The sequence below is a fragment of the Dermacentor albipictus genome, chromosome 5, assembly GCF_038994185.2.
Source record: "Dermacentor albipictus isolate Rhodes 1998 colony chromosome 5, USDA_Dalb.pri_finalv2, whole genome shotgun sequence".
Lineage (NCBI taxonomy): Eukaryota > Metazoa > Arthropoda > Arachnida > Ixodida > Ixodidae > Dermacentor > Dermacentor albipictus.
In genome coordinates this window covers 174,746,432-174,767,899 of record NC_091825.1, presented here as the reverse complement: position 1 = coordinate 174,767,899, position 21,468 = coordinate 174,746,432, and the positions used below count along the sequence as shown (strand labels likewise).

At 43.4% G+C, this 21,468-nt stretch overlaps 1 long non-coding RNA gene across 1 annotated transcript in view; it reads right to left on the bottom strand.

Moving 5' to 3' along the window:
- LOC135909217 (uncharacterized) overlaps positions 1-21,468 on the bottom strand; it is a 112,539-nt gene that overhangs the window by 81,452 nt on the left and 9,619 nt on the right. Inside the window, exon 2 of the long non-coding RNA XR_011514744.1 lies at positions 13,983-14,017. This is a non-coding gene — a long non-coding RNA (uncharacterized lncRNA). The remainder of the gene's footprint in view (positions 1-13,982; positions 14,018-21,468) is intronic.

Genomic DNA, 21,468 nt, shown 5'->3' with positions numbered 1-21,468 from the left:
TACCACTAGAATCAACCTTCCTTGCATTCTTTTAGACATAGCTCTTGTTTCCTTTCTCAGTGTGGAAAAAAATATTTCTTTTTGAACCCCGACTTCAATTAAGCAGTTAGTAGTTTTTGTGCACAGATTTTATAATTAGCTCTGTCTTTCCGTGTCACTTCAACGTTTAGGCATTCGTGCAGACCAGCACAATACAGGTATAGTGAAAGTGCAGACATGAACAAAGTGCTGGTTTCCAACAAACATTTATTTTAAATGTGAAGCATACATACACATTGAAAAAAAAAGAAAGATAAATGCGAAAGTGTTGTGGGAACTTGTAATTAACAGTTATCTCCTTGAACCTTTATAAAAGACAAAAATATCAAGTTTATATGATGAGACATGAGAACAACCAAAATCTAGTTGCTAGTGCCACCTTCATTGAGCAGCATCTTGTGCACTGAGTGAGATTTATTTTATATACAGCAAAGGTGGTCATGTGAACAGAGTACACAATGGTCTAGCTGGTCATGTCAGCGTTCACACCCGAAAGAGAGAAGGGGAATAAACTTTATACAGAACATTCACAGCCATTTTCGTCAGGCCACTAGTATCTGATTTGTCATCATGAGGGAGTGAACAAGAACAAAACATAGCCCACCAGCACCACTAGCATGTAAACTGATTCTCCTACAACAATGTGTAGTTGGCACTTTGATGCACTAATCACACACTACTTCACAGTGCTGGTTACTTGGTAATTTCATTTGTGGGGGGGGGGGGGGGGTTCATTTCACTTAATTTATTTCCACCTTAAAGGCCCGAGGTCATTACATAAGAGGGGGGGAGGGAGGCATAGAGGAACATATGACACGGCCACAGAGGTACAGTATCAGTACAGTGAAGTACAGAGGTACAAGTGTAAAAGCAGATACAAAAATAGAAATAGCAAAAAAAAAACTACAGCACAAAAGTGCAAAGATACAACAGCCTAAAACTACAGCAGCAGATTTCCACACAGCGAGAGCATGAAACACATTAGCTACGTATGTACTATGGAATATGGCTGATTAATATTTCCCAGAATAGCTCGCTGTCAGTGCATGAGGCTATGGTATCGGGTAGATTGTTTCAGTGGGTTATTGCTTGAGGAAAGAATGAGGTTAGCATTGTTGAAGTACGGCTGTTAAGTCATGCTATGGCGTTGCTGTGGTTGATACGGGAGGAAGTTCGGTGTGGCGGTTTTAAGACAGGATGTCTGGACTTTGGGTGATAATAAAAGGCTTTGCGCCACACGAAACCCGCAGAGCGGAACACCTGTGCATGTTTCTAGAATTCCACAACCAGCATTACTGTAGTAGACAGAGACAACATATGGATCACAAAGTTATTAAGAACATGGCAATGCATACTTCACAAGCCTGCTACTTTAGCCATTCCTCTAGCTGTGAATGCATTTCTAGCTAAAGTTTGGAAATTTCACTTTCCCTACTTTTCATATTTGTGTTCTATAAATGTCATTCTAACTTGTCTAGTATCATTTTAATGCACAGTTACAAACTGGGACATCCTTCTAATCCTTCCAGGCTTCTGCTAGTTATTTACTTTGAAGATGTTTGTACTTGATTCACTCAACTTCCGATTGACAGACAGCTGACTTAAGCAACCTGGCACAATCGGGGCCTAATTTTCAGTGAAGCTGTTTCTTTTGAGTAGTTGCATTTAAGATTTCAGTTGCCAGTAATTAAGCCACACACCATAAAATATTGGCCGCCTACGACTTCACTTTCAAACATTGCCTGTAAACAGTGCATTCGAGCGCTTTCTTCCTTTTTTAGCAAAATGCTTCACACAAAAACATTTCAGTTAGCATGGTTATGAGCCACTATTATTCTCCCATTTTCAACAAATTTAATTTCCATGGCTGTTATAGTTCTCTCAGGAGAGCAGGCTAAATTATACATGCATGAAAGACACGATACTCAGGTGCACCGGAAGAATTTAGTGCAAAGGCCACAATTAACCCACACACTTTAAACTTTGCCTAAAAGAACAGATTGACGTGAACGCAGCTCTGCCAGACAGTCACAAAGGCCATCTACTGAGTTTCGTGAAGGAATTGGCAGACTGTTTTTCAACGTCATCCAAAGTGCGGCGCATGTCCATCACGAAGCGCCGCATTATTACGGTCGAGCCTGCACATCCTGTTCGTCAGCATCCTTACAGAGTGTCTACAGTGGAAAGAGAAGCAACCAAGCATCAGGTGAAAGAGATGCTCCAAGACGACGTGATCCAGCCGTCTACAAGCCCATGGGCTTCCCCTGTACTGTTAGTCAGAAAGAAAGACAACACACTGCACTTCTGTGTAGATTACAGAAAGTTGAACCGTGTCACCAAGCGCTACATTTATCCATTGCCACGCATTGACGACGCATTGGATCATCTGCAACATGCCAAGTTTTTTTCTTCGGTGATCTTAAATCAGGGTATTGGCAAATTGAAGTTGATGAACGGGATCGTGAAAAACGGCGTTTGTGACACCTGATGGGCTTTATGAGTTCAAAGCTCTCCCCTTCGGTCTCTGTTCCGCACCTGCCACCTTTGAGCCGATGATGGATATCGTGCTTGCTGAACTCAAATGGCAAACTAGCCTCGTATACTTGGACGACGTCGTGTTCTCGAGCACGTTTGACAAACATCTCGCACGACTTGAGAGTGTCCTCGCTGCAATCCGTACTACCGGCCTCACCATCAAGCCTGGAAAATGCTACTTTGGGTTCCAAGAGCTCAAATTTCTTGGCCATGTCGTTGGTCCTCAAGGCGTCCGACCAGACCCCGACAGGTTAGCTGCCGTCACCGAGTTTTCGCCACCCACAGACAAGAAGGCTATCCAACGCTTTCTTGGTTTGTGCGCATATTATACGTGCTTCGTCAAGGGATTCTCGAGAATTGCTGAGCCTCTGACACGGCTTACATGCGACAGTGTGCCTTTCATTTGGGCGGACGAGCAGCAGCAGTGGGCCATTAGTAAATTCCGACCATACTTGTACGGTATACCCTTTAAGGCAGTCACTGACCACCATGCGCTGTGCTGGCTTGCCAACCTCAAGGATCCTTCAGGCAGACTAGCCCGTTGGAGCCTGCACTTACAAGAGTACAACATTACAGTTGTCTACAGATCTGGAAGGAAGCACAGTGACGCTGACTGTTTGTCACGCACACCACTCCCTACAATGTCATCTGACCCTGACCATGACTTGCCAATTGTCGGCGTTGTAGACACCATAAAAACGGCGTCAACGTTATAGACGCCATAAAAATGGCTGAGCACCAGTGCGCTGACCCTGAGCTGCTGCCGCTCGTCGAGCACCTTCAAGGAGTTGAAGGTGTTCTACCCCACACGCTCGTGCGCGGCTTATCATCGTACTACTTGCACAACAATGTCCGTTACAGGAAAAACTGCGGAAGCGGTCCCAATACGTACCTCCTTGTCGTGCTGTCGGCGCTGCCCCAATACATTTTGCAAGCCTGCCATGATGAGCCATGCGCGGGACACCTGGGATTCGCCAAGACATTAGCAAGGATACGACGAAAGTATTACTGGCCCCGGCTTTATTCTTCTGTGGAACGGTACGTACGTGAAGACTTGCTGCGATTATCAACGCCGCAAGAAACCACCAGTTAAACCAGCTGGCTTTCTCCACCCTGCGGACCCTCCTCAAGCACCGTTCCAACAAATAGGAATGGATGTACTTGGGCCATTCCCAGTAACTTCTTCGCGCAACAGATGGATAGTCGTCGCTACCGACTATTTAACCCGGTACGCCGAAACCGAAGCTATTCCGCAAGCAAATTCGTATGAAGTGGTCAAGTTCTTTGTACGCCACATCATCCTACAACATGGTGCACCGTCTGTTCTCGTCACCGACCGCGGTACAGCATTTACAGCAGAACCTTTGCAGGACATTCTCCAGCTGATGCATAGCTCTCACCGTAAGAGCACTGCATATCACCCTCAACCAATGGATTAACGGAACGTCTGAACAGAACGCTGGCTGATATGCTCTCCATGTATGTTGACATAGAGCACAAAACGTGGAACGAGATTTTAGCCTATGCGACTTTTGCGTATAACACTGCTGTACAGGAGACTACACAGTTTACGCCGTTCAAACTTTTCTACGGGCGTCACGTCAAAACTTGACGCCATGCTACCTCTGGCTGATAATAGCCCGACCAGCGAACATGTGGAAGAGTTCGTACAAAGAGTGAAAGAGGCACGCCAGCTTGCTCAACATCGTATCCAGAGTCAACAGCATACCAACACCCTTCGATACAACCAGGGTCAACGCGACGTCAATTACAATACCGGCACCTGCGTGTGGGCCTGGACGGCCATTCCTCGCCGTGGACTCTCGGACAAGTTGATCCGCTAGTATTTTGGTCCCTACAAGGTTACACGCTGCCTCAGTGACATGACCTACGAAGTTGTCCCCTGATGTTCTGACCCAGGTGCACTCCGTCGTAGCAAAACTGTAAACAGCGAAACTAACTCTTTACTGGGTGAACCTGTGCCCAGAAAAACAGGCTACACTCAAAGCACAATGATAGCGGTGAACACAGTTGGCGATCGTAAAAAATCTGCTCTGCCGGCCAAGCACATCAGCTTTTATACACAAGTCATCAAAGGTTCCGAGTAATTACTGGTGCTCGCGTGTCTTCCTGAATGGTCTACACAATTTTCATTGTATATGCAATCAGTAACTACAGTGACACAGACAGCACACACAACCATCACTAACATTCGAGAAACTTCTGATACATGCAGGCACCTCCAGTGCTTAGACAGTGAAAAGCAGTCACCCCAAAAAAATAAACGAGTATGTGTGTCAATATCAACTCAGTGAATGATCTAGTTCCCCAGGGACATGAAACTGCACACATTTTCAAGCCCTCATAGTTCATCCAACATCTTCAGTGCAAAACTACAAAAAACCACAACCAGTATATTCCCCTTTCTGACATTCACTCAGTGACATTCATGTAAATTCGGAAGGTCTGCAATATAGAGGGTACTTCCCACACTCATCCCCACACATATCTTGTCCACTTCGCTAGTATGTAAAAGCACAGTCTCAACTCCCATTCTAATGTACAAGTGTGATACTTATTTATTTATTTATTCAAAATACTCACAGGCTCCAAATAGGAGTATTGTGTGAGGGGGGCATGTACAGAAAATGAAGGATGCAAAAAAGCAGCTCATGCATCATTATACAATGGGTAACAGTTTCACAGGACACAAGGAGCTAATGAGAAGTATAAAGTTAAAAATATAAGGCCGGAAAAATATTGCACAGTATATGCAATCTACAAAGGAACATTGAAATGGTGGCTAAAAGGGTGACTAACGAAGTACAATACAGTGAATAAAACAGTTAGAAAAACCAGAGCAATACTTGGTCTTTGAAGGCTGCAGTGTCATGTAATGCAACGATGCGATCAGGAAGATCATTCCAGTAGCTTATGGCACGTGGAAGCACTGATGAATTAAAAGCCGTGGTTCGGCCAAATATGTGCCTAAAGCTGTGGCTATTACAAAGACGACGGGATGTACAATGTGGTTCGGTAAGGGGAAGGGTAGTAGAAGGCTGACTATGAATTATTTTGTGGAAGAGACAGAGCAAAGCTACCTTCCTTCGCAGCTCTAGTGTTGGGAGTGATAGCGAGAACTTCAGGTTAGTAATGCTAGTCTGTCGGTCATATATCCTGGTTATAGAACGTACAGCGCGGTTCTGAATTCGTTCAAGTGATTGCATTAGATAGGCCTGATGCGGTGACCATATGGGCAAGGCGAATTCAAGTTGAGGACGAACAAAAGTCTGATAGGCTAGTTTTCGAGTGGTTAAAGGCACATCTCGAAGATTACGCTTCAGATAGCCAAGAGTACGTAATGCTTTGGCGGTCATTTTATTATTGTGAGTCTTCCAGCAAAGATTGACAGTGAGATACATGCCAAGGTACTTGTATGAAGTCGCATGCGCATAAGGGTTAGAATTTAGTGAGTATGGGAAGGCTGAAAGCGTCTTTTTGCGGGTAAAAGTCACAGTTCTGCATTTGTCAGGATTCAGCGTCATTTGCCACGATGTGCACCAGTTAATGATTTGATCTAAGTCGTTCTGAAGTTCAAGGTGTTCAAAGGGTGAGCCAATTTTCCGATATATTACGCAGTCATCTGCGAAAAGTCTAACGGTTGAAGTAATGTTAGACGGCAGGTCATTGATGTAGATTAAAAACAGTAATGGACCCAAGACGCTACCCTGGGGAACACCGGAGGAGACATCAGTTAAATCGGACTCATATCCGTCGACGACGGTGAACTGCTTATGAAATGACAGGAAATTACACAACCATGAGATTGTTGAAGAATGTAAGTGCAATGACGATAGTTTAGCTATTAAGCGGTAGTGTGGAACACGATCAAATGCCTTGGAGTAGTCCAAAAAAATGCAGTCAGTCTGGAAACCTTCATCCATGTTAGAAAAAAAGTTCACTGGTGAATTCAATTACCTGCATGTAACACGAATATCCCTTCCTAAATCCATGCTGGTTTGGGAAAAAGAAGTTATTGCATTCAAGGTAATGCGCAATGCCTGATGCGACGATGTGCTCAAGAAGTTTGCATGCGGTACAGGTTAGAGATATCGGGCGATAGTTACTGACATGATTTCTATCACCAGCTTTAAAAATGGGAATAACTTTGGCGATTTTCCAATCATCAGGTACAGTCAAACCTCGATATATCGAACACGGATATATCGAATTATTGCGTATATCGAACACTTTCTATATAACGTGAAAAATCGTACGCATATTTATTTTTTATTTCGAACGGCACCGGATGTAAAATGGATATATCGAACTCCGCCACCCCAGACCAAGTGCAATCTGTTGACAGGAGGCGAGCTTTCCCGCAACACTCTCGAAGATAGCGGCGGCGTGATGGGCGTTCCAGACTGCTGCGTATGACAGCTGCCCATATTGGTTGCACCGAGAGCGCCATTTGAACGTAGCGGCGTACACACACACAGCGGCTTGGACAGGTTGGCTAGTTTGACAACGCCAACGACACGTGCGTGTCGGTGCTGCCGCTTGTGCTACGCCAGTCATTGTTAGTGTGTGTGTGGCTTAGGCCTGTCGTGGTTGGTGTGATGGCTGCAAACGCGAAGAAGCGGACGTCCCTGACATTTGCTGCGAAATTGGAAGTGATACAACACGTTGAAAATGGAGAAAAGAAGCCGAGCGTCGCCGAAGCTTTCAACATACCAAGGAGTACTTTAAGCATTCTGCTGAAAAACAAGAGTGACATGAAGGCCAAGGCGGAACAGAACCAGCACTCAGGCGCACAGCGGGTGCACAAAGCTACCTTTGAAGACGTTGAGAAGGTGCTGTACAAATGGTTTATTGACGTAAGGGACCGGAATATTCCTTTATCGGGACCAATGCTACAGCAGAAGGCCAAGAACTTTGCGTTCATTCTCGGCGCCGAGAACTTTAACGCCAGCAGCGGTTGGCTGCAACGTTTTAAGGCCCGCTTAACCATTGTCGGGAAGACAGTCGCGGGGGAAAGTGAGGACGCCAATGAAGGCGAGATCAAGAAGTGGCTTGAACAAGAGTGGCCTCAGATTCTCGCCAAGTATGAGCCCAATCAGATATTTAATGCTGACGAAACGGGCCTGTTCTGGCAAATGCTTCCACGACAAATGCTGAGGCTGTAGCTTCTTTGGCCTTTGTACGCCGCTACTGCGGCGCAATAGAAGGCACTGGACTGTCTCTTGTGGACCGTTTGGAGTATGTTGAGGACGCCGTGGTCAAGCACGTGGTTGCCAATATGAAGCAGGCTACGCTGCTTCAGTACTTTCAGTGAGCGAAATAAATACTTTGTTTGAAGCTTCATGTGAGTATCTATTGCACCACGATTGGTTCATTGATTGATTTGTGCTAGTTTTTGACGCGCTTTCTACGTGATTTTATATATCGAATTCTGGCTATATCGAACTATTTTGCGATCACCGCGCTGTTCGATATATCGAGGTTCAACTGTATTTCCCTGGTAGACAATGATTGCTCAAATATGTTACAGAGGATAACGCTGGAATGATTTACGGTGTTAAGTGTTTTAGAATTTATGCCGTCAATGCCACAGCAAGTTGATAACTTGAGTTTATTGATTAAAGATGCAATACCAGTACCAGTTACGTTTATAGGCTCCATGTACTGATAGAGGACATCGGTTAGCTGTGGGATACTGGCATGGTCTTCATGAGTAAAGACAGATCTAAAGAAAGTGTTAAAAACAAATGGACACTCTTGTTTACTTATGGGTGCTCCGATGTCGTCTTGAAGTAATATATTAGCATGCCTGTTTTTTGGTGATATGGTCTTCCAGAATTTTGACGGCTTATTCTTGATAACAGATTGAAGATCACATGAACAGAACGTGTGTTTAGCTTTGCGTACAGCTTGACAGTATTTTTGATCAGCTGCTTTGTGGTTAAGCCGTGATTGTGGGGTTCTTAATTGTTTAGCTTTCCTAAATAAACATTTCTTTTTGTTCTTTAGCGTGCGCAAGGACCTGTGAAACCAAGGCTTTGATATATTAACCCAGAAGGAAATGCGCGGTATGTATGAGTGAACAAGGTCAGTTAATTTTTCTTTAAATAAAGTCCAGTTTTCGTGGACCGGTCTGCTAGGAAAAGTAGGAATATATGTGCGGCAAAAGTTTTCTAAACTGAGGTTGATGGAATCGTAGTCTCCTTTTTTATAATCCAAGATTTGTTTGGACCATGTGATATGCTGATAAAAAGATGTAATTGTAAATTCGAGAAGCAGATGGTCACTAAATCGTTCACAAAAAGACACTGGGCTGATAAACTCGGGAGCAGTCGTAAGGATCAAATCCAAGATGTTATCACCGCGGGTAGGTTGATTTATTATCTGGACAAATGAAAAATCTAGACTAAACTCTATGAATTCATTAGAGTCGGTAGAAGAAGATGTTAGGTTTTTCCAGTCAATGTCAGGATAGTTGAAGTCACCCAAAAGGAAGATATGAGCTGTTTGGAATTTCTGTTTAATTGCACTAAGGTTATCGGTCAAGTCTGAAATGAACGAGCTCGTATGATCTGGTGCTTTGTAACATACCCCAAGTAGGCACTTGTGCGCCTGTGAAGGAATATAAACCCACAAGATTTCCAGTGGGGAGGAAACATTAACATGAAAATGTTCTATCTGTTTCTTTATGGCGACTAGGACGCCACCTCCCCTTCTGGGTCCGGTCATTCCGGTGAATGATGTAATCCTCAGTGTCAAATAAAACTTCGTGATCAGCAACATCTAAGCCACGTTTCTGTTAATAATAAGATGCTTTCTAAGTGAGGGCATAGTTCAGTGCACTTGGGGAGAATGCTACGAATATTAGTGAAAGATACTTTAAGCTCCAATAGTCGACTACAAGCATTTGAAGCTCGATTACTAATATCCTATGGACGTGTTGCCGGGGCGCGGTTGAGCTATCTGGAAGACTGTATCACAGTGTTTGAAGCAAAATCATACGTGTATACCTGTTTATCAATCCTCAACTTATCAACGTTAAGCTTGAAAGGCATCTTTTTAGATTTAGCATAGTCAAGCAGATTTTTTCTGGCAATGCGTGTTTGAAGGGAAAAATCCTCATGCACGGCAAAGCCAGTGTCCTTGAATTTATAGCCCTGTTCGAAAACACGTTGCCTGTCTTTAAAGGAGGTAAATTTAGCTATGATAGGCCTACGTTTATCTTCATGATACTGGCCGAGGCGGTGGGCGCGTTCAATTTGTGAAGACTGCAGATTGATACCAAGATGATTCGTGCAGAGTGCTATAACTTTTTCCTCGGCTGTACACCATGACTCATAAGCATCGTCAGAAATACCGAAGAAAAGCAAATTTGATCGTCGCATTTGGTTTTCGGCGTCTTCACAGCGGGAGTGTAGTATCCTTAGTTTGTTCGGTAAATTACAAGCATAAATAGATGAGCTAAATTCCGAAGTGCTATGGGCGTTTTTAATCTCCACAGAGTCAACTTCAATTGCACGGATTCTTGCAGACAGCTGCCTCAACTCGACATCTACAGATGCCTGACAGTTCTTTATTGCAAGCAGGTCATCCTTAATTTCATCTTGTCCGGATATAATCTGCTGAACTGTTGCTAAGACCTTCGCCAAAACGTCATCATGCTCAGGGCCTGGATTTCTTTCAATATCACCAGACATAATTCTGCCAAAACATGTACGCCCAAAAATGAAACAGGAAGTGTGGCTCGGGTATTAATGCCAGTGTCTTGGTGTACTACTCGATTCAGCCGCTGGGCTCTGTGAAAGTATCCACTCTTGTTGCATTTCTTTCTCTATGTTCAACTGCCGGCCGCAATTGGTCGTAATGCTGCGGCATCCACAGCACGAAATCCAGCCATTGACAAACATAGGTCTACATAAGGTCTACACAAGTGAGTGTAGCGAATGCCTTGGATGGTGGCGAGAGCGGGCCAACAATGTAGATGTCAAAGTGATAGAAACGGGCATCACAGAGACGAAAGGAGTGCATTGGCGACTTCGTGTGTTGCGTCCTCTTGGAGCGCTGACAGTGAAGGCATTCGCGTGCCAAGCGGCGCATATCAGAGTACACTCAGGTGGCATGCTGGGTGGCACGAACTAGCGGATGACTTGCATGGTGTAGGTTATCAAACACTTGATGAAGGAGTCAGAATGGAATGAATGGCAGTGTTCGACTCCTTGACATGTTGCAAGTGGTAGTGACTGAAGGAAATGGAAAGGGGACGTCTGGAAGCACTAATGACATTGCAGAGAACCGGAGGTCCCGAAGCCCGACGTCTAAGTGCTGCGCCGTAGCAATTTCTTCGATGTCAAGTGTTGCCGTGGATATTGCGTCGATACAGAAGGCATCTGCAGCTGCGTTGACCGGGCTTTCAATGTATTGTATGTGCACGGTGAACTCGGACATGAAATTGAGGTGCCACCAAAGGTTGCGGGTACAGCTAAAGTTAACAATGGCAATCGGAATCCAGCTTGCAGTTATGGCTGGTTTGCCCATATCTTCAAGTGGGTACGACTGCCACCAAATGTTGTGGGTTCGAGTGTCTTAACTTCTCATGGGCAGTGCCGATTCTACCTCCGAGGAAGAATGGCAGAAAAAGCTAGTTACAGCATGGGATTCCTTTCAAGGATCCCCTGAGCGAGCTGCCGGTACGTGTGCATGCACACGCTGACATATGCTGTTAAGTACGTTGTTAGTGCACACATCAACCATGACGTCAAATCTAGCTAACACCGAGACATTTAAACTGATCAATTATCTCTATTTGTTTGGAGTTAAATATGATGCTATTGTGTGGCAAACTGGTTTATATTTCAGCTGGAAGATTACTGCTCGTGTTTTTTTTTTTTCATTAACATGCATATGATTAGATTGTGACCATTTTCCCAGCGAAGTCATCGTCATATTGCACCCTTGTACGAGTTCATGAATGTTATGTCCAGATAAGAAAATGCTTGTACCACTGCATATATTATGAATCTGGCATTTGGGTTAATGTTTACAATGTCATTAACATAAATGTTGAAAAGTAGTGGTCCTAATATACTGCCTTGTGGGGCACCAGAATTAATTGGTTTTATTTCCAAGTATGATTATGTATGTTGACAAGTTAATATTTTATTAGTTTTACAGCCTGGCTTCATATTCTGAAGTACCACAGCTTCTCTAGAAGTAACGCATCATTAACAAGATCAAAATCTTTTGAAAAGTCAAGAAATATTCCCATGACAAAAGTTGTTTTGAAATTGTGACAGAATATATCTTTTTTTTAACAGCACCAGTTCAGTAGATTTGTTTTTCTGGAATACGAATTTACATCTGGTGAGCAAATTGTATTTATTTATAAATTTAGTAAATCTAGAATGCCAAATTTTCTCTACCGTAGAATCCCGAGAAATTCCCCACGCCCAAAAGATAACCCACCCCTAACTAAGGTGCCAGCTTAGGCATGATAAGGCACCAGTCAGGCATGATAAGGCACCAGTTGTTATCTTGGTAAGTGTTTGGAGTGCACACATAAAATCATTAGAGTGCAACACCATCTTAAATTCTTCTAAATTCTTAAAACCTTAAATTCTTAAAACCTTGTTAAACTGTACCTCCTTAAACAGTAGTTTCGTTTTAAAAGTAGTAAAGTGAAATCCCTGACTCAGTGGCCATTGAACATAATGTATTTTGTATCTGCATAAACCGTACCAGCTAATTACGTATGTGTCAGTTAACACGCAGTGTTTCCACTTTTCATTGCACAACCACAGCAGTTTATCCCCATCGGGCAGGTTGTAAGAACAAACCTCACAGATCAAAACAACGGCCTTCAATCGTATTGTCTGTTTGTGAGTGAAGCCACATCAACATCATTTCGGTGTCGTACAGGCAAAGACTCGGGCCATGCCGAAGCTCAGAAAAAAAGCACCAGGTGCTCAGCACAGAAGAAAAATTACGACATTCGACCCACTAAAGCATATTCTAGTACACTGTAAATACAGCTGCCCTGGCCATACCGACAGCGGTGACAACAGCCAAGAGTGGACCCAGGGGCACCGGCCACTTAGCAGGAGCATGGAAAAGTCCAGTGTAAAGAGCACGAAAATTATAAACTGTGCGCCAAGCGCCCTCGCACGGCGTGCAAAATGTGAACGGCTCAACTCTCTTTACGAGAAGAATCCGCTCGCTGTTCGCAGCCAGCACTGGAACACACATGCCAAAGGCGCTCTGGCACAGCGTACAGAATTTGATCAATTTTCCGTGTTTGGCACAGGAGTCCCACCTCTGCTTTTTCAATGCCTTGCACTGCGAAGGCTACGGTACGGCGGGGCGTGCCTACAATTGTCACCTTTGCATAAAGCTCAAGTTTAATTTTTATGTTAACGTAGACACCACGACTTTCAATTTTGGTGCCTATGACGCAGTAAACATAAGCAAAACGTGGTTGTCCTCAGGAAGCCACAGTGCTTTTAGCCAGTGGACTCGTAACTGAAGCCTGCGGTGGTCGCTGTATCTACGCTACGTAGCCGACCACAACAACCAATACCAGTCGCATATGGGAATCTGCTTTATTATGAAATAAAGTGTAAGCCTGCCTCCTTGAGAGAGTAAGGAGGCAGGTTTCTGTTGAAAAGAGTGTTCGAGAGAAAGGCGACTTCATGGTCTGCTTGCAAGCTCCACGCGCCACATACAACAGTAAAACTTGGCTGATACGTTCCCAGCAACATATGCTACCAACGGAGTATGTTATTTCACCAAGCTCGACGGGTGGTTCAGAGCCCCTTTAATCGATGTGCTACTGCTGCTATGAAGCTTGATTCTGAGACACTATTAAACACTCACTCATGTCACAATGTAATAATGTACCGACAAGGGTAACAGAAAAGACAGGTACCATATTGAAACATTTCATAACCAAGTACGATAGGTGTTGCATAAAGGCAGGTGTCATTAATTTCGCGATAAGTGATCACTCGCCCATTTTCAGTGTCCCAGGTTAACATCTTAAAGAAGCAGGACTAATCTTACTTGCAGCAAGACATAAATCCTGCCACACTGTCGCAATTCTGGGACTGGTGCAATGTTGTAAATGAAAATGACCCTGATGCAGCTTATGAGCAGTTTCTGTGCAAATGTAAGTGGATTATGACAATTGTCTTCCTTAAGAAACCTCTAGTAAGTGCAGAAAACATACAAATCTGTCAATGAATTATGAACTGCTCAACAACTTAAGAAAAAGTGACTAGATTTAGAGAGCATTTCTTCAAGTAAGATGTACTGACGGACCGAAAACTTGTACAGCATTTAGAAACCCCGTGAATAAGGATGGTGACATAGCAGAGAAAAATTACTTTACTCACCTATCCAGCTCTTCTGCAGGAAGATCTGAAGAACTCTGGAAAAAATTAAAATCGGCAATTGGTCATATACCTCCACTTACTAAATTATTAAAAGATGGGGCAAGGGGGTCAACCGAGGGTCCCGATTTTATTAGTCATAAGAAGCCAACAAACATTGACACCAAGGACAACATAAGGAAATTATTGTGCTTAATAAATGAAATAAAGAAACGAAGAAATAATGGAAATTAAAGTGGATGAAAAAACAACTTGCCGCAGGTGGGAACCGAACCCACAACCTTCGCATTTCGCGTGCGATGCTCTACCAATTGAGCTACCGCGGTGCTGTTTTCCCATCCACTTTATTGGGTATTTATGTGTCCTAGTAGAACCCTGGGAGTGTTAGCCAGCGCCACCACACACAGACCTTGGCGGCGGACGTGGGACATCCTTTTTTTTTTTTGGCGCAGGCGTCACGAGAATGTGATCTTTTTGGGTGAAGGCAACTGGTCAATAAACCCACATATGCTACCTGAAGGCATCAATGTAGCCGAATTCGAGACCCTCGTTATGTAATAAACGAGAAGAAAGAGGGTCAACCGAGGGTCCCGATTTTATTAGTCATATCATAAGAAGCCAACAAACATTGACACCAAGGACAACATAGGGGAAATTATTGTGCTTAATAAATGAAATAAAGAAACGAAGAATTACTGGAAATTAAAGTGGATGAAAAAACAACTTGCCGCAGGTGGGAAACGAACCCACAACCTTCGCATTTCGCGTGCGATGCTCTACCAATGGAGCTACCGCGGCGCTGTTTCCCATCCACTTTATTTGGTGTTTATGTGTCCTAGTAGAACCCTGGGAGTGTTAGCCAGCGCCACCACACACAGACCTTGGCGGCGGACGTGGGACGTCTTTTTTTTTTGCCACAGGCGTCACGAGAACGTGATCTTTTTGGGTGAAGGCAATTGGTCAATAAACCCACATATGCTACCTGAAGGCATCAAGGTAGCCCGATTCGAGAAATGCCAAGGTTGCGAAATGCGAATGTTGTGGGTTCGGTTCCCACCTGCGGCAAGTTGTTTTTTCATCCACTTTAATTTCCAGTAATTCTTCGTTTCTTTATTTCATTTATTAAGCACAATAACTTCCCCTATGTTGTCCTTGGTGTCAATGTTTGTTGGCTTCTTATGATATGACTAATAAAATCGGGACCCTCGGTTCACCCCCTTTCTTCTCGTTTATTACATAACGAGGGTCTCGAATCCGGCTACATTGATGCCTTCAGGTAGCATATGTGGGTTTATTGACCAGTTGCCTTCACCCAAAAAGATCACGTTCTCGTGAAGCCTGCGGCAAAAAAAAAAGGGGAAGGGGGGACGTCCCACGTCCGCCGCCAAAGTCTGTGTGTGGTGGCGCTGGCTAACACTCCCAGGGTTCTACTAGGACACATAAACACCCAATAAAGTGGATGGGAAAACCGCGCCGCAGTAGCTCAATTGGTAGAGCATCGCACGCGAAATGCGAAGGTTGTGGGTTCGGTTCCCACCTACGCAAGTTGTTTTTTCATCCACTTTAATTTCCATTAATTATTCGTTTATTTCATTTATTAAGCACAATGATTTCCCCTATGTTGTCCTTGGTGTCAATGTTTGTTGGCTTCTTATGAAAAGATGGGGCGTAGTTCAAAGGTCTCGAACTCTGATGCATTTAATGATAATTTTGTCTCTTTCACCCTCTTGTCTATGAATAGCAACATACCGGCAATAAATTTTTCCTAATGAGCAGACAATTTTCTTAGACTGTGTTAATGAAAGTGAAGTGGTTTCGTCTTTTATGAAACCAAATAACAGCAAGTCTATCGACGCGTCAGGCATACAAATAACACGAGTTACGTATATTATTGACATTCATTATCGTGCGCTAGTTCATATTTTTAATACATGTCTTGCAACAGGAAGCTTTCCACGTAAAATGCATTATGCAAGAGTCGCCGTAATATACAAGAAACGTGACAGAAACGAACCTTCCAATTACCGTCCTATTTCTTTTTGGCAGTTGTTTCAAAAAGATTAGAGAAAATTACACTTAAATGTTTCACATCCTTCATTGAACATAAAATTTAATTCATTTATTTATTTAAAATACCTCACAGGCCCATTTAAGGGCTTAGGGTAAGGGGGGACACAAAGTGTTTGAACAGGAGTAAACAATATAAATATCAATACAGGCATTCACAAGATAAGTAAAGCAACGTTCAATAAATGTTTGTCTAGGCTAAGCTTTAGACAGCGTAAAAGCAGTAATATCCTCATACACACAAAAAATACAAAAATTCAAGTGTGAAAAACAGGGAAGGAAAGCAGGACAATAACATCCTTATACAATGTTCCTACAGGAAGCTTTGCAATTCTTCGCGAAAAGCGGCACAATTTAAGCATGCTATGTTATCAGGAAGACTGTTCCATGCAGTTATGACACATGGCAGTGCTGATGCGTTAAATGACAGTGTATTGCCAAATATGCGCATGAAACTATGGCTATTGTTAAGGCAGCATGACGTGCGCGCTGGTACTTCAAGCGGCAACAGATGAGTTCGTTAACATTCGTTAACCATTTCCTCTCGCTGCCCCAGGATGTGTGAAGATAAAATTGTCAGTAAGTTCGTTGTTTTTATGCATTTCGCTTTCAGATATCTTGTGTAGAATGAAAGTAAGTTTAGAGTCAAGTATGATGCCTAAAAACTTCTGCTCTTTGTTCACAGGTATTTGTTGCCCTTGCTATTCCATATTGGGATCCGCAGCAAGAACTTTCTTCGTGGTGAAAAGAGCACAAGAACTTTTGGGGGGGTTCACTCTAAACTTATTTTCGTCTGGCCACTTAGAAACTCTGTTCAAGCACTGTTGTACTTGTCTCTAACACACTGTAAAGTTGCAGGATTTGAAACCTATCTGTATGTCTTCTACATAGATGGAATAAAAAACAGCTGGTGGTAATGACACACAAAGCAAATTCATATTAACGAGAAAGAGCGTGCAACTGAACACACCTCCCTGAGGTACGCCAATTTTCCGTATGAATGCACACAAGAGTGCATACCTATTTTCAGCCGGAACAAACGGTTGTATAGGTAGATTTCTATAATGTTTAACATAATGCCGCCGATGCCCACCACCAACAAGTCGCGCAGGATTTCGTAATGCTAAGTTGTATCGCGCACCTTTTACATATCAAGAAACACAAAGAAGGTTTATTTTTGTCCAAAGGTGTCACGAATGTTTGCTTCAATGCGCATGAGATCGTCGGTTGTAGACCGTCCTTCTCTAAAACTGCACTGATATGGATAAAGAATTGTTTGACTGAAAAAAATGTCAAAGGTGACGGTTTAACATTTTTTTCAAAAAGTTTGCAAATACAAATTGTGAGGGCAATTAGGCAATAACTTGTTGCTAATGTGGGGTCTTTGCCTTGTTTCAAAATCAGGTCAAGGGATTCTTTACCATCTGTACCGTGTGCATGAGCAGTGTTTGTAATTAACCTTATGTTAAAAACCAGTATATTGTTGCGAAAATAGTATAGCACAGGCCCCTTTCTTTCCACAAATGTGGGTTCCTCGATGCGGGGGAAGCCTTTATGTGGAAATAACCACAACAGTGCCTCGGGCATGTTCTCCCGCCCGGCCAACGCTGCCGTACCTGACGGTCACTTCGTGCACGTGTCGCACCCTCTTCTCACGCTCGGCTGTATGGGACGTGAAAAGTTGATTACTTTTGGGCAAATTTATTCTTTATGCAGAGTATTTTCACAAACATTTTTGGACTCTTAAACTCTGGCCCTTATTGGATCCTGTCGGCCAGCCCGATGGGTCGAAATGGCGATTGGTGGAGAAGCCTGCACCTCCCGCCGACCCGCGGGTCCCTTGAATGCTGCGGAAACTTGTTTAAGGAATGGTCCGAGAAGTTTTGGAGAGAGCAAGGAGACTGCAGCACACAGGCGGGAGTTCACCACCTGCCGGTCAGGCATGCCGTCGACGATCGGTGTGTCATCATTTTGTATTTGATATGTGTAGAGCATAAATCTAAATTCTAAGTTAATAAACCTAGTTATTCAAATGGCACTTCTCGTCTTCGTACCTACGGATCTGGCCTTGCCTCTGCCTGAACTCATCCCCTCTCATTGTTGTCTCCCTGGTGAGCTGATGTGTCAGAAAAGTTACAACTGCGTCACTTCGCTACAACATTCCCTAGATGTCTAAGAAAGCTAAGGTAGTTCCTTTTCACAAAAAGGGTGACAACGCTGGTCTCTAACTGTCATCCTATATGTATTTTATCTTCAATTAGTGAAGTTGCAGAAAATTTATTGCTTTACTGTATTAACAACTACCTTAAATTTAGCTTGCTGAAACCTAGTCATTTCAGTATAAGTTCAGGAAGTTCACCTAACTTGGCTTTGCTAACATCAACTGATTATATTATTATTCACTTGATCTCGGGTACATGTGGGCTCAGCCTTTTAGGACTACTAAAACCTTTAATACAATGAACCATAATGTTCATCATCGGAAGCAGCAGCCTATTTTATGTCGACTCCAGGATGAAGGCCTCTCCCTGCGATCTCCAATTACGCCTGTCCTGCACCAACCGATTAACTAGCGCCCGTGAATTTCCCAATTTCATCGCCCACCCCTCTTCTGCCGTCCTGGACTGTGCTTCCCTTCTCTTGGCACCCATCCTGTAACCCTAATGGTCCGCCGGTTATCTAACTTGCACATTAGGTGACCTCTTTCTGTCTCGTAACGTTATGCCTAGAATTCTTCGTTACATTGCTCTTTGCGCAGTCTTTAACTTGTTCTCAAGCTTCTTTGTCAGTCTGCAAGTTTCCACCCCATATGTCAGCAGTAGATAAAATGCACTGATTGTACACCTTCCTTATCAATGATAATGGTAAGTTTCCATTCAGGAGATGACAATGTCTGCCGCATGTGCTCCAACCCATTTTTATTCTGTGAATTACGTTCTCATGATCAGGGTTCCCTGTGATTAATTGTCCAAGGTAAATGTACTCCTTCAGACTCCAGAGGCTGACTGACGATCCTGAACTCTTGTTCCCTTGTCTGGCTATTCATGAGTATCTTTGTTTTGTACATATTAATCTTCAACCCAATTCTTACTCTCTCTGTTCAGGTCCACAATCATTTGTTCTAAGTCAACTCCAGTGTTGCTGAACAAAATGTGATCTGCAAACCAAAGGTTGCTCAGATACTCACAGCCGATCCTTACTCCTGAACCTGCCCAAATTAATAGCTTGGATACTTCTTCCAAGGACGCAGTGAACAGCATAGGAGAGATTGCGTCTACTTGTCTGGCCTCTTTCTTTATAGGTATCTCCCTGTTTTTCTTGTGGAGAATAAAGGCGCCTATAGAGTTTCCAATATATTTACGTAAGCGTTCAGTACTCCTTGATTACGTAATGCCTCTATGACTGCTGTTATCTCTACTGAATCAAATGCATTTTCGTAATCTATGAAAGCCATATAGAGAAGTTGATCATACTCTGCGGATTTCTATATTACCTGATCAATGACATGGATGTTATCCATTGTAGAGTATCCCTTCCTGAAGCCAGCCTGTTCCCTTCATTGGGAACAGTTTAGAGTTGCCCTTATTTTATTGCGAGTTATCTTGGTGAATATTTTACATAATACTGGGAGTAAGCTAATGGGCCTATAGTTTTTCGATTCTTTAACATCTCCCTTTTTGTGGATTAGTATGTTTGCATTCTAGTTATCTGGGACCATTGAAGTTTGATCTCTATAGATAGTATCGCTTCTGCTGTATAAACAGGAAGCTCCCCCATGGGTAACTATCTTCACAGCACAGCCGTACCTGAGTAAAGTGAATGTAGGTGACACACACTAGATAAGAAAGGATTGGGAGACCTGGGTGATGCACTATAGTACTGTGCATACACATTTCCCAAGCGTCACCACATTTTTGGATCTGATTTGATTGCAAAAGTGCCTTTTTAAAGCTAAAACTAGCTGTCTACAGCATTACTGGGCCCTTCAGGTCGCCACTCAAATGAAATGGATGTTGATTGTGCAATGGCTTGATCATTGTCGACAAAGCAAGCTTGTACGCGCGTTTAGCTAAATCTCCCGTTTTTTTTATCATTGTGCACTTTTATTTTTATGCAGAATAAGTGGAGGCCATTCCATCGTAAACCGCTGCTGCTATGATCTGGAGACTGTACAGGCATAGGAGGCTGCTTGGTTGTGCGTGTGTGTGTCTGGTGGAACTTTAGGAATTTGCTGTGCAACGCCAAGGCATGTTTCGTGAACTAGAGGCAACTACTCCATTTTTTTTTAACTTGGTACAATGCAAGTGCTGGATTTTTTTCATGGCATTGGAACGATTCTGCCTGTCATCTGCATCGTCAAATCACTTGCAAAGTTGTGCTCTTCCTAGGGTCCATCAATGTGGTTTGTGCAGAATTTGTCTGCAGGAACTTCTTACTGTTTTTTTTAAAGTCATGGCCATATTCTATGTTGGTGAAATTGCTACCGCAGCAAAGCCATGGCTTTATGAAACACTGTTACTCTTCTCTACAAAACTTCTGTGCAAAAGCCTTACATTAAGATCTTTTTTACCTCAATATTTCAGAGTATTTCTGTTAGTCCTGTATGTGCATCTACCTGTCGCCTCATTGTTAGCATAAACGCACCAGTGCGTGGTTCGTACACAATGCAGTGCACAAGCGGCAAAAACCAAATGCATGTGTGAAATGCTAAGGCAGTTCATTCCGTGTGAGCGTTGCCCAAATTTCTCTGGACAGAGGCAGTTGGCTTGCCAGGAATAAATTCAACTGTTTTGCAATCTTGCTCATCTGCCCAACACTGGATGACATCTAAGAGACTTTCCTCTTTGTCCTGGTGACAGCTTGCGAAGGAAGGTGTCAGGATTGATGACTGCATATGGTGAGTGCATGGCTTTTCACCAAGATATCACTTGGCTTTACATATTTTTGGGGAAGTACAAAGCAGGGATTTTTCTTTAACCATTGACGGAAGTTTTGAGTATGTTCAGGTTGTTATAGGGTGAACATTTAGCGGCACTAAAGCCAGCCGTGAACTTGAACACACTAAACAAGCTGAAGTTGTTTAACTTGGCCACAGAGTTGAGCCTCCAAACTGTCGAATCGAAGAGAAAGCCAGAGATCATTGAGGTGATCGAAGCAATCGGGGCAGACGACGAACTGAAGGAATGCCTGTAGAGCACTACACGTAAGGAGGAAGAGCGTAAGCGCCTAGAAGAAAAAGAGCTCGAGCGGGCAGCATTTGAGGCTAAAGAAGAGCGCGACCGTGCTGCACGCGACACACTCGAAATGAGGCGCCTAGATATTGAGTTTCTGAAGGCTGAAAATACTGAAAGACCTAGCACAGAGGCACGAGAAAGCGAGTGCAGAATGAGACTTGATGGCATCCGACACAGTAGTAGGGGAG